The 11198-nt window shown below is 53.2% G+C and overlaps 1 protein-coding gene across 2 annotated transcripts in view; it reads right to left on the minus strand.

The window, feature by feature from the left end:
- Nucleotides 1-10500, minus strand: part of atg4da (autophagy related 4D, cysteine peptidase a) — a 43933-nt gene extending 33433 nt beyond the window's left edge. For both annotated transcript variants that reach the window (XM_072490833.1, XM_072490832.1), the window contains exon 1: nucleotides 10347-10500. The gene's annotated coding sequence lies outside the window, so the exon portion shown is untranslated. The remainder of the gene's footprint in view (nucleotides 1-10346) is intronic.
- Between the last annotated feature and the right edge of the window lie 698 nt (nucleotides 10501-11198).

An 11198-nucleotide genomic window follows, 5' to 3' on the forward strand; every position in this document is an offset into this window, starting at 1 on the left:
ATGTGGGTGGACCAGGACAGGTTTTTGGAGATGAGCACCCCTAGGAATTTGAAGCTGTCGACCATCTCCACCTCGGCCCCGTTGATGCTGACAGGGGTGTGTACAGTACTTTGCTTCCCGAAGTCAATGACCAGCTCCTTAGTTTTGCTGATGATGAGGGAGAGATTGTTGTCGTTACACCCCTCCACTAGGTTCTCTATCTCCCTCCTGTATTCTGACTCATCGTTGTTCGAGATCCGGCCCACTATGGTTGTGTCATCAGCAAACCTGTAGATGGAGTTGGAGCCAAAATTTGCTACAGAGTCGCGTGTGAATAGGGAGTACAGTAGGGAGCTAAGTACGCAGTGTTGCCGGTACCAATGAAGGCCTCAACTCTACTTCCCTATATTTTAATTTTGCTGTAGAGTACCTTGGATTTGTGACAGTATCAATTCTCCAATTTCAAAATGCCAGAGAAACACCACAATCACCTCCACCAGGTCCAGTGTGTAGGACAGGAGTAAGACTGAAAACATTTGGAGAATGACAAAATCATTCAGGTTTCTGTGATTTACAAGGCGAACCTCAGGCCTCAAAAAGCCATCCTTACCTGGTCTGGCCGACATGTGACTCCAGACCCACAGCAATGTGGCTGACACTTAAATTCCCTCTGAAATGGCCTCGCAAGCCACTCAGTTGTATTCAACTGCTACGAAAACACAAAAAAACACCTACATCGACCCAGGCACCGTAAATGACAACGGCCAACCCAGCCCTGTCGACTCTGCAAAGTCCTTACTAACATCTGGGGGCTTGTGCCAAAGTTGAGAGAGCTGTCTCACAGACTAGTTAAACAGCCTGACATGGTCATACTCACAGAATCATCCCTTACAGACAATATCCCAGCCATCAGCAGCAGCAGAATTGTATCAACCACAATCTGTAACCTCCTGGCCCGGCATATCCCCCACTTTACCATTACCACCAAGCCAGGGGGTCAACCCTGGTTCAATGAAGAGTGCAGGAGAGCTTGCCAGGAGCAACATCAGGCATACCGAAAAATGAGGTGTCAACCCGGTGAAGCTACAACACAGGACTACTTGTGTTCCAAACAGTATAAACAGCAAGTAATAGACAGAGCTAAGCGATTCCACAACAAACACATCAGATCTGAACTCTGCAATCCTGCCACATCCAGCTGTGAATGGTGATGGGCAATTAAACTGGTCGCCGCATTATAGGAAGGATGTGGAAGCATTGGAAAGGGTGCAGAGGAGATTTACCAGGATGTTGCCTGGTATGGAGGGAAGATCTTATGAGGGAAGGCTGAGGGACTTGAGGCTGTTTTCGTTAGAGAGAAGAAGGTTAAGAGGTGACTTAATTGAGGCATACAAGATGATCAGAGGATTGGATAGGGTGGTCAGTGAAAACCTTTTTCCTCGGATGGTGATGTCTCGCCGAGGGGACATACCTTTAAATTGAGGGGAGATAGATATAGGACAGATGTCAGAGGTAGGTTCTTTACTCAGAGAGTAGTAAGGGCGTGGAATGCCCTGCCTGCAACAATAGTGGACTCGCCAACACTAAGGACATTCAAATGGTCATTGGATAGACATATGGACAATAAGGGAATAGTGTAGATGGGCTTTAGAGTGGTTTCACAGGTCGGCGCAACATCGAGGGCCGAAGGGCCTGTACTGCGCTGTAATGTTCTATGTTAAACAACTCGCTGGAAGAGGTGGTTTCACAAATATCCCCATCCTCAATGATGGAGGAGCCCAGCACATCTGTGCAACAGACAAGGCTGAGGCATTCGCAACAATCTTCAACCAGAAATGCCAAGTGGATGATCATCTCGGTCTCCTCCGGAGGTCCCCAGCATCACAGTTGTCAGTCTTCAGTCAATACACTCCACATGATATCAAGAAATGACTGAAGGCACTGGATACTGCAAAGGCAGATGGCATGACAATATTCTGAAATACTGAAGACTTGTGCTCCAGAACTTGCCGCAGCCCTAGCCAAGCTGTTCCAGTACAGCTACAACACTGGCATCTACCCGGCAATGAGGAAAATTTCCCAGATATGTCTTGTATACACAAATCCAACACAGCCAATTACCGCCGCATCAGTCTACTCTACCCTCTCCATCATCAGCAATGATGGAAGGAGTCATCAACAGTGCTATCAAGCGGCACTTACTCAGCAATAACCTACACACAGACGCTCAGTTTGGGTTTCGCCAGGGTCACTCAGCTCCTGACCTTATTACAGCCTTGGTTCAAACATGGACAAAAGAGCTGAATTCCAGAGGTGAGGTGAGAGTGACTGCCCTCTACATCAAGGCAGCATTTGACTGAGTATGGCATCGAGGAGCCCGAGCTAAACTGGAGTCAATGGGAATCAGGGGGGAAACTCTCCGAGTATGGCATCGAGGAGCCCGAGTTAAACTGGAGTCAATGGGAATCAGGGGGAAAACTCTCCGCTGGTTTGAGTCAAACCTGGCATAAAGGAAGATGGTTGTGGTGGTTGGAGTTCCTCAGGGTAGTGTCCTAGTCCCAAACATCTTCAGCTGCTTCATCAATGACCTCCCTTCCATCATAAGGTCAGGAGTGGGATGTTTGCGGATGATTGCACAATATTCAGCACCATTCGCGACTCCTCCGATACTGAAGCAGTCCATGTCTAAATGCAGCAAGCCCTGGACAATATCCAGGCTTGGGGCTGACAAGTGGCAAGTTACATTCGCGCCACACAAGTGCCAGGAGATGACCATCTCCTACAGGAAAGGATCTAACCACCACCCCTTGACATTCAATGGCATTACCATTGCAGAATCCCCCACAATCAACATCCTGGGAGTTACTAATGATCAGAAACTGAACTGGACTAGCCATATTAATACTGTGGCTACCAGGGCAGGTCAAAGGCGAGGAATCCTACAGCGAGTAACTCCCCTCCTGACCCCCCCCCCCGAAGCCTATCCACCATCTAAAAGGCACAAGTCAGGAGTGTAATGAAATACTCTCCAGTTGCTTAGGATGAGTGCAGCTCCAACAGCACTCAAGAAACTCAACACCATCGAGGACAAAACAGCCCCGTTTGATTGCTCTCCCTTCCACAAACATTCAAACCCTTCACCACCAATGAACAGTGACAGCCGTGTGTACCGTCTACAAGATGCACTGCAGCAACTCACCAAGGTTCCTTAGACAGCACCATCCAAACCCACGACCACTAACCATCTAAAAGGACAAGAGCAGCAGATACCTGGGAACCCCACCACCCGGAGGTTCCCCTCCAAGTCACTCACCATCCTGACTTGGAAATATATCGTTGTTCCTTCACTGTCGCTGGGGCAACATCCTGGAACTCCCTCCCTAACAGCACAGTGGGTGTACCTACACCTCAAAAACTGCAGCGGTTCAAGAAGGCAACTCACCACCACCTTCTGAAGGGCAACTAGGGATGGGCAATAAATGCCGGCCTAACCAGCGATGCTCACATCCTGTAAATTAATTTTTTTAAAAAGAAGCCAGAGGTATTTCACAGATCAGGTCCTGGAGAAAAAAACAAACGAGTCCAGTGGGTGACAGTGCGAGGAGTCTGTACTGCCTGGGTTACGTTGACTCCCAGCATCCACCAACATCTCAACTTCAAAAACCTCAGCTTTTTAATCAAAATTCTCAATTGCTTTGTCCCTCTACAATCACTATAATCTCCTCCAGCCTGACACCTCCGACATCTCTCTGCCCCCGTCTGTTCTGTAATCTCTCTGCCCCCGTCTGTTCCGTAATCTCTCGGCCCCGCCTGTTCTGTAATCTCTCTGCTCCGCCTGTTCCGTAATCTCTCGGCCCCGTCTGTTCTGCAATCTCTCTGCCCAGTCTGTTCTGTAATCTCTCGGCCCCGCCTGTTCTGTAATCTCTCTGCTCCGTCTGTTCTGTAATCTCTCTGCTCCGCCTGTTCTGTAATCTCTCTGCCCCGTCTGTTCTGTAATCTCGCTGCCCCCGTCTGTTCTGTAATCTCTCTGCCCCGTCTGTTCTGTAATCTCTCTGCTCTGCCTGTTCTGTAATCTCTCTGCACCGTCTGTTCTGTAATCTCTCGGCCCCGCCTGTTCTGTAATCTTTCGGCCCCGCCTGTTCTGTAATCTCTCGGCCCCGCCTGTTCTGTAATCTCTCGGCCCCGCCTGTTCTGTAATCTCTCTGCCCCGCCTGTTCTGTAATCTCTCTGCCCCGCCTGTTCTGTAATCACTCTGCCCCGCCTGTTCTGTAATCTCTCTGCTCCGCCTGTTCTGTAATCTCTCTGCTCCGCCTGTTCTGTAATCTCTCTGCTCCGCCTGTTCTGTAATCTCTCGGCCCTGTCTGTTCTGTAATCTCTCTGCCCCGTCTGTTCTGTAATCTCTCTGCCCCGCCTGTTCTGTAATCTCTCTGCCCCGCCTGTTCTGTAGTCTCTCTGCCCCGCCTGTTCTGTAATCTCTCTGCCCCCGTCTGTACTGTAATCTCTCTGCCCCGCCTGTTCTGTAATCTCTCTGCCCCGCCTGTTCTGTAATCTCTCTGCCCCGCCTGTTCTGTAATCTCTCTGCCCCGTCTGTTCTGCAATCTCTCTGCCCAGTCTGTTCTGTAATCTCTCTGCCCCGCCTGTTCTGTAATCTCTCTGCCCCCCGTCTGTTCTGTACTCTCTCTGCCCAGTCTGTTCTGTAATCTCTCTGCCCCGTCTGTTCTGTAATCTCTCTGCCCCGCCTGTTCTGTAATCTCTCGGCCCCGCATGTTCTATAATCTCTCTGCTCCTCCTGTTCTGTAATCTCTCTGCTCCACCTGTTCTGTAATCTCTCTGCTCCGTCTGTTCTGTAATCTCTCTGCCCCGTCTGTTCTGTAATCTCTCTGCCCCGCCTGTTCTGTAATCTCTCGGCCCCGTCTGTTCTGTAATCTCTCTGCTCCGCCCGTTCTGTAATCTCTCTGCCCCGTCTGTTCTGTAATCTCTCGGCCCCGTCTGTTCTGTAATCTCTCGGCCCCGTCTGTTCTGTAATCTCTCTGCCCCGTCTGTTCTGTAATCTCTCGGCCCCGTATGTTCTGTAATCTCTCGGCCCCGTATGTTCTGTAATCTCTCTGCCCCGTCTGTTCTGTAATCTCTCGGCCCCGCCTGTTCTGTAATCTCTCGGCCCCGCCTGTTCTGTAATCTCTCGGCCCCGTCTGTTCTGTAATCTCTCTGCCCCGTCTGTTCTGTAATCTCTCTGCTCCGCCTGTTCTGTAATCTCTCGGCCCCGTCTGTTCTGTAATCTCTCGGCCCCGTCTGTTCTGTAATCTCTCGGCCCCGTCTGTTCTGTAATCTCTCGGCCCCGCCTGTTCTGTAATCTCTCGGCCCCGCCTGTTCTGTAATCTCTCGGCCCCGCCTGTTCTGTAATCTCTCGGCCCCGTCTGTTCTGTAATCTCTCGGCCCCGTCTGTTCTGTAATCTCTCTGCTCCGTCTGTTCTGTAATCTCTCGACCCCGTCTGTTCTGTAATCTCTCGACCCCGTCTGTTCTGTAATCTCCTCCAGCCCAATTTTTGGTGAGGTTCCAGCTTCCCCTGTTCTGGATCCCCCCCAGACCTACAACTGAGATCTCTCTGTTCCATCTCTTCTGTAATCCCTTCCAGATCTACAGCTCCGAGATCTCTCTGTTCCACCTCTTCTGTAATCCCCTCCAGACCTACAGCTCGGAGATCTCTCTGTTCCACCTCTTCTGTAATCCCCTCCAGACCTACAGCTCGGAGATCTCTCTGTTCCACCTCTTCTGTAATCCCCTCCAGACCTACAGCTCGGAGATCTCTCTGTTCCACCTCTTCTGTAATCCCCTCCAGACCTACAGCTCGGAGATCTCTCTGTTCCACCTCTTCTGTAATCCCCTCCAGACCTACAGCTCGGAGATCTCTCTGTTCCACCTCTTCTGTAATCCCCTCCAGACCTACAGCTCGGAGATCTCTCTGTTCCACCTCTTCTGTAATCCCCTCCAGACCTACAGCTCGGAGATCTCTCTGTTCCACCTCTTCTGTGATCCCCTCCAACCTACAACGCTGAGATCTCTCTGCTCCTCCTATTCTGGCCTCTCGCAAATTCCCTATTTTAATCACTCCATCACTGACAGGCATGCATCTTCACACACCTTCTCTACTGAGCAGTACTACACTCTATATGCTTCACCCAATGCCTGTGCCTAAGTATTTATGTTGTGTTTTTTCATGTATGGAACGATCTGTCTGGACTGTACACAGAACAATACTTTTCACTGTACCTCGGTACACGTGACAATAAATCAAATCCAATCATGCTTCAAGACATCTGCGGCTTGAAACGCTCTTTTGGACGCTTGTTAAAATCCACCTCTTTGACCAAGTTTTTCGCTACATGTCCTAAAATCTTTTATAGTTCAGTGTCTAATGTTGGCTGATAACACTCCTGTGAAACACCTTCGGATGATTTACTGTGTTAAAAGTATAAACAAAAGTTGTTGACGTCAATACAATGAGAAGTTAGCGTTTGACTGCGAATAGTGACTATGGTTAGTTAATGACGACTCTTTAACCCCCAAGATAACAAGTTAGTACTTTAACAACAACAACAACAGGAAAAAGACAATGTTGTCGAGGAGAATACTGAGATTCAGGCTACTAGACTAGAAGGGCTTGAGATTCATAAGGAGGAGGTGTTAGCAATTCTGGAAAGTGTGAAAATAGATAAGTCCCCTGGGCCGGATGGGATTTATCCTAGGATTCTCTGGGAAGCTAGGGAGGAGATTGCTGAGCCTTTGGCTTTGATCTTTAAGTCATCTTTGTCTACAGGAATAGTGCCAGAAGACTGGAGGATAGCAAATGTTGTCCCCTTGTTCAAGAAGGGGAGTAGAGACAACCCCAGTAACTATAGACCAGTGAGCCTTACTTCTGTTGTGGGCAAAATCTTGGAAAGGTTTATAAGAGATAGGATGAATAATCATCTGGAAAGGAATAATTTGATTAGAGATAGTCAACACGGTTTTGTGAAGGGGAGGTCGTGCCTCACAAACCTTATTGAGTTCTTTGAGAAGGTGACCAAACAGGTGGATGAGGGTAAAGCAGTTGATGTGGTGTATATGGATTTCAGTAAGGCGTTTGATAAGGTTCCCCACGGTAGGCTCCTGCAGAAAATACGGAGGCATGGGATTCAGGGTGATTTAGCAGTTTGGATCAGAAATTGGCTAGCTGGAAGAAGACAAAGGGTGGTGGTTGATGGGAAATGTTCAGACTGGAGTCCAGTTACTAGTGGTGTACTTCAAGGATCTGTTTTGGGGCCACTGCTGATTGTCATTTTTATAAATGACCTGGAGGGGGGCGTAGAAGGATGGGTGAGTAAATTTGCAGATGACACTAAAGTCAGAGTTGTGGACAGTGCGGACAGATGTTACAAGTTACAGAGGGGCATAGATTAGCTGCAGCGCTGGGCTGAGAGGTGGCAAATGGAGTTTAATGCAGAAAAGCGTGAGGTGATTCATTTTGGAAGGAATAACAGGAAGACAGAGTACTGGGCTAATGGTAAGATTCTTGGCAGTGTGGAGCAGAGAGATCTCGGTGTCCATGTACAAAGATCCCTGAAAGTTGCCACTCAGGTTGAGAGGGTTGTTAAGAAGGCGTACGGTGTGTTAGCTTTTATTGGTAGAGGGATTGAGTTTCGGAGCCATGAGGTCATGTTGCAGCTGTACAAAACTCTGGTGCGGCCGCATTTGGAGTATTGCGTGCAATTCTCGTCGCCGCATTATAGGAAGGATGTGGAAGCATTGGAAAGGGTGCAGAGGAGATTTACCAGAATGTTGCCTGGTATGGAGGGAAGATCTTATGAGGAAAGGACTTGAGGCTGTTTTCGTTAGAGAGAAGAAGGTTAAGAGGTGACTTAATTGAGGCATACAAGATGATCAGAGGATTGGATAGGGTGGACAGTGAGAGACCTTTGCCTCGGATGGTGATGTCTAGCACGAGGGGACATAGCTTTAAATTGAGGGGAGATAGATATAGGACAGATGTCAGAGGTAGGTTCTTTACTCAGAGAGTAGTAAGGGCGTGGAATGCCCTGCCTGCAACAGTAGTGGACTGGCCAACACTAAGGGCATTCAAATGGTCATTGGATAGACATATGGACAATAAGGAAATAGTGTAGATGGGCTTTAGAGTGGTTTCACAGGTCGGCGCAACATCGAGGGCCGAAGGGCCTGTACTGCGCTGTCATGTTCTATGTTCTAATTTCACAGATGCTCAAACTGGAGGCGACAACACCAAACTATGAGTTTCACCTTCAGTGTGCATTCCTACTAACCAGGGTGAAAAGTACCCAATTCATTTTTTCGAATTAAAGGGCAATTCAGTGAAGCGTCTGAAATCTTTCACACCATGGAAAAGATCATAGTTAAGCCAGCATATGTTCTTCAAAACCAATTTGGCAAATAATAAGCTCGTCAAATACAGCTCAATGAAACATCACAAAAAATGTAACATATCATAGGAAGGACACACCCTGTTTAAAGTAGGACACAGCAATTCCACCTCATTTCCAAACATTGACACAATACTAGTAAAACAGCACTAAGATTTGTTACCACTTCTTCTCTTTGAATTACAGACAAATTAAAGATTAAAACAATGATACCTTTCATAATATCGGAGAGAGTACCCACCTACTCGGCAAACCTTAATTATTTACAGAAAAACAATATCACCCTGAACACTATTGTCCTGATGCTTATAAACCTTGTCCCAGAGCAGTTCTACAGAACATTCCCAAAAGTCCAAATGCGACTTTACACATTGCTCCTCCTCCCTAAATCCTAACTGTTTGGAAAACAAGGCCCACACACCATCTCATTCCTCATTTCTCTCACAGTTCATTCCTTCTTAATCATCCCAGAACTGTCTCTTTTCACCCACACTGTTCTCTTGGCTCTCGGGTGTCTTTGGGCCACTTGACATTCTTACAACTTTACGCACTCACTGACTGAGACAAGAAAGCCATCTCCAGAATCAAAGTTCACCCGGCTTTCCCCAATGAACAAACTGTCAGAATATCATTCGCTGCTGAGGAATGTGTCAGTAACCAAGCTCACAGCAGTTGCTTCACAATCAGTGGAACCACAAAGTGTTCACGTTGATCAGCTGAACATACACCAGTGGAAATAAATCCCAGTGATGGATATGAGGAAGCAGCAACAAGTCTGATGACAGAGTCACGGTCTGAGACATCAGCTCATGGGACCAATGTTAGGGGTGAGGGGCCGGGGGGGGGAGAGAGGGGGAGGGTCTGAGGGGGGAGAAGGGGGAGGGTCTGAGGGGGGAGAAGGGGGAGGGTCTGAGGGGGGAGAAGGGGGAGGGTCTGAGGGGGGAGAAGGGGGAGGGTCTGAGGGGGGAGAAGGGGGAGGGTCTGAGGGGGGAGGGTCTGGGGGAGGGTCTGAGGGGGGAGGGTCTGAGGGGGGGGGGGTCTGAGGGGGGGGGGTCTGAGGGGGGGGGGTCTGGGGGGGGGGGTCTGAGGGGGGGGGGTCTGGGGGGGGGGGTCTGAGGGGGGGGGGGGTCTGAGGGGGGGGGGGTCTGAGGGGGGGGGGGTCTGAGGGGGGGGGTCTGAGGGGGGGGGGGTCTGAGGGGGGGGGGTCTGAGGGGGGGGGGTCTGAGGGGGGAGGGTCTGGGGGGGGGGGGCGAGGAGGGGGGGGCGAGGAGGGGGGGGCGAGGAGGGGGGGGCGAGGAGGGGGGGCCTGGGGGGGGGGGCCTGGGGGGGGGGGGCCTGGGGGGGGGGCCTGGGGGGGGGCCTGGGGGGGGGGGGCGAGGAGGGGGGGCCTGGGGGGGGGGGGCGAGGAGGGGGGGCCTGGGGGGGGGGGGCGAGGAGGGGGGGCCTGGGGGGGGGGCGAGGAGGGGGGGCCTGGGGGGGGGGCGAGGAGGGGGGGCCTGGGGGGGGGGGCGAGGAGGGGGGGCCTGGGGGGGGGGGCGAGGAGGGGGGGCCTGGGGGGGGGGCGAGGAGGGGGGCCTGGGGGGGGGGCGAGGAGGGGGGTCTAGGGGGGAGGGGGGTCTAGGGGGGGGGGCGAGGAGGGGGGGCGAGGAGGGGGGGGTCTAAGGGGGGGGGTCTAAGGGGGGGGGGGTCTAAGGGGGGGGGGGTCTAAGGGGGGGGGTCTAAGGGGGGGGGCTCTAAGGGGGGGGGTCTAAGGGGGGGGTCTAAGGGGGGGGGGTCTAAGGGGGGGGGGTCTAAGGGGGGGGGGGGGTCTAAGGGGGGGGGGGGTCTAAGGGGGGGCGGGTCTAAGGGGGGGGGTCTAAGGGGGGGGAGGGTATGGGGCAGACACTCTCCCCCCCCCCCCCCCGGACTGTCACTGCTCCATTTCAGATTCTCACCTTAACCCATTTCCCCGGCCCGCGCTCCGGTTTGAAGCAGCTTCGATTCGGTTGATTTGTGGCCCCGGGAGTTTCCCGCTTTCGCTGCCCAGCCTCGAAGTCTCTGAGCGGACAGCCGGCCCCGCACCGCCGATATCACCGCTGGCGGAGAGAGCGGCGGCTCAGCTCAAACCCCGGGCCCGCACCGCCACAGCGCCGTCTGCAGCCCGGGAGGAGCGGGGACAGCACCGCCACAGCGCCGCCTTCAGCCCGGGAGGAGCGGGGACAGCACCGCCACAGCGCCGCCTGCAGCCCGGGAGGAGCGGGGACAGCGCCGCCTGCAGCCCGGGGACAGCACCGCCACAGCGCCGCCTGCAGCCCGGGAGGAGCGGGGACAGCACCGCCACAGCGCCACCTGCAGCCCGGGAGGAGCGGGGACAGCACCGCCTGCAGCCCGGGAGGAGCGGGGACAGCACCGCCACAGCGCCGCCTGCAGCCCGGGAGGAGCGGGGACAGCACCGCCACAAGCCCGGGAGGAGCGGGGACAGCACCTCCACAGCGCCGCCTGCAGCCCGGGAGGAGCGGGGACAGCACCGCCACAGCGCCGCCTGCAGCCCGGGGACCGCACCGCCACAGCGCCGCCTGCAGCCCGGGAGGAGCGGGGACAGCACCGCCACAGCGCCGCCTGCAGCTTGGGAGGAGCGGGGGACAGCGCCGCCTGCAGGCAGGGGGGAGCGGGGACAGCGCCGCCTGCAGGCAGGGGGGAGCGGGGACAGCGCCGCCTGCAGCCAGGGAGGAGCGGGGACAGCGCCGCCACAGCGCCGCCTGCAGCGAGGGAGGAGCGGGGACAGCGCCGCCACAGCGCCGCCTGCA

The sequence above is a fragment of the Scyliorhinus torazame genome, chromosome 27 (genome assembly GCF_047496885.1).
Source record: "Scyliorhinus torazame isolate Kashiwa2021f chromosome 27, sScyTor2.1, whole genome shotgun sequence".
NCBI classification, from domain to species: domain Eukaryota; kingdom Metazoa; phylum Chordata; class Chondrichthyes; order Carcharhiniformes; family Scyliorhinidae; genus Scyliorhinus; species Scyliorhinus torazame.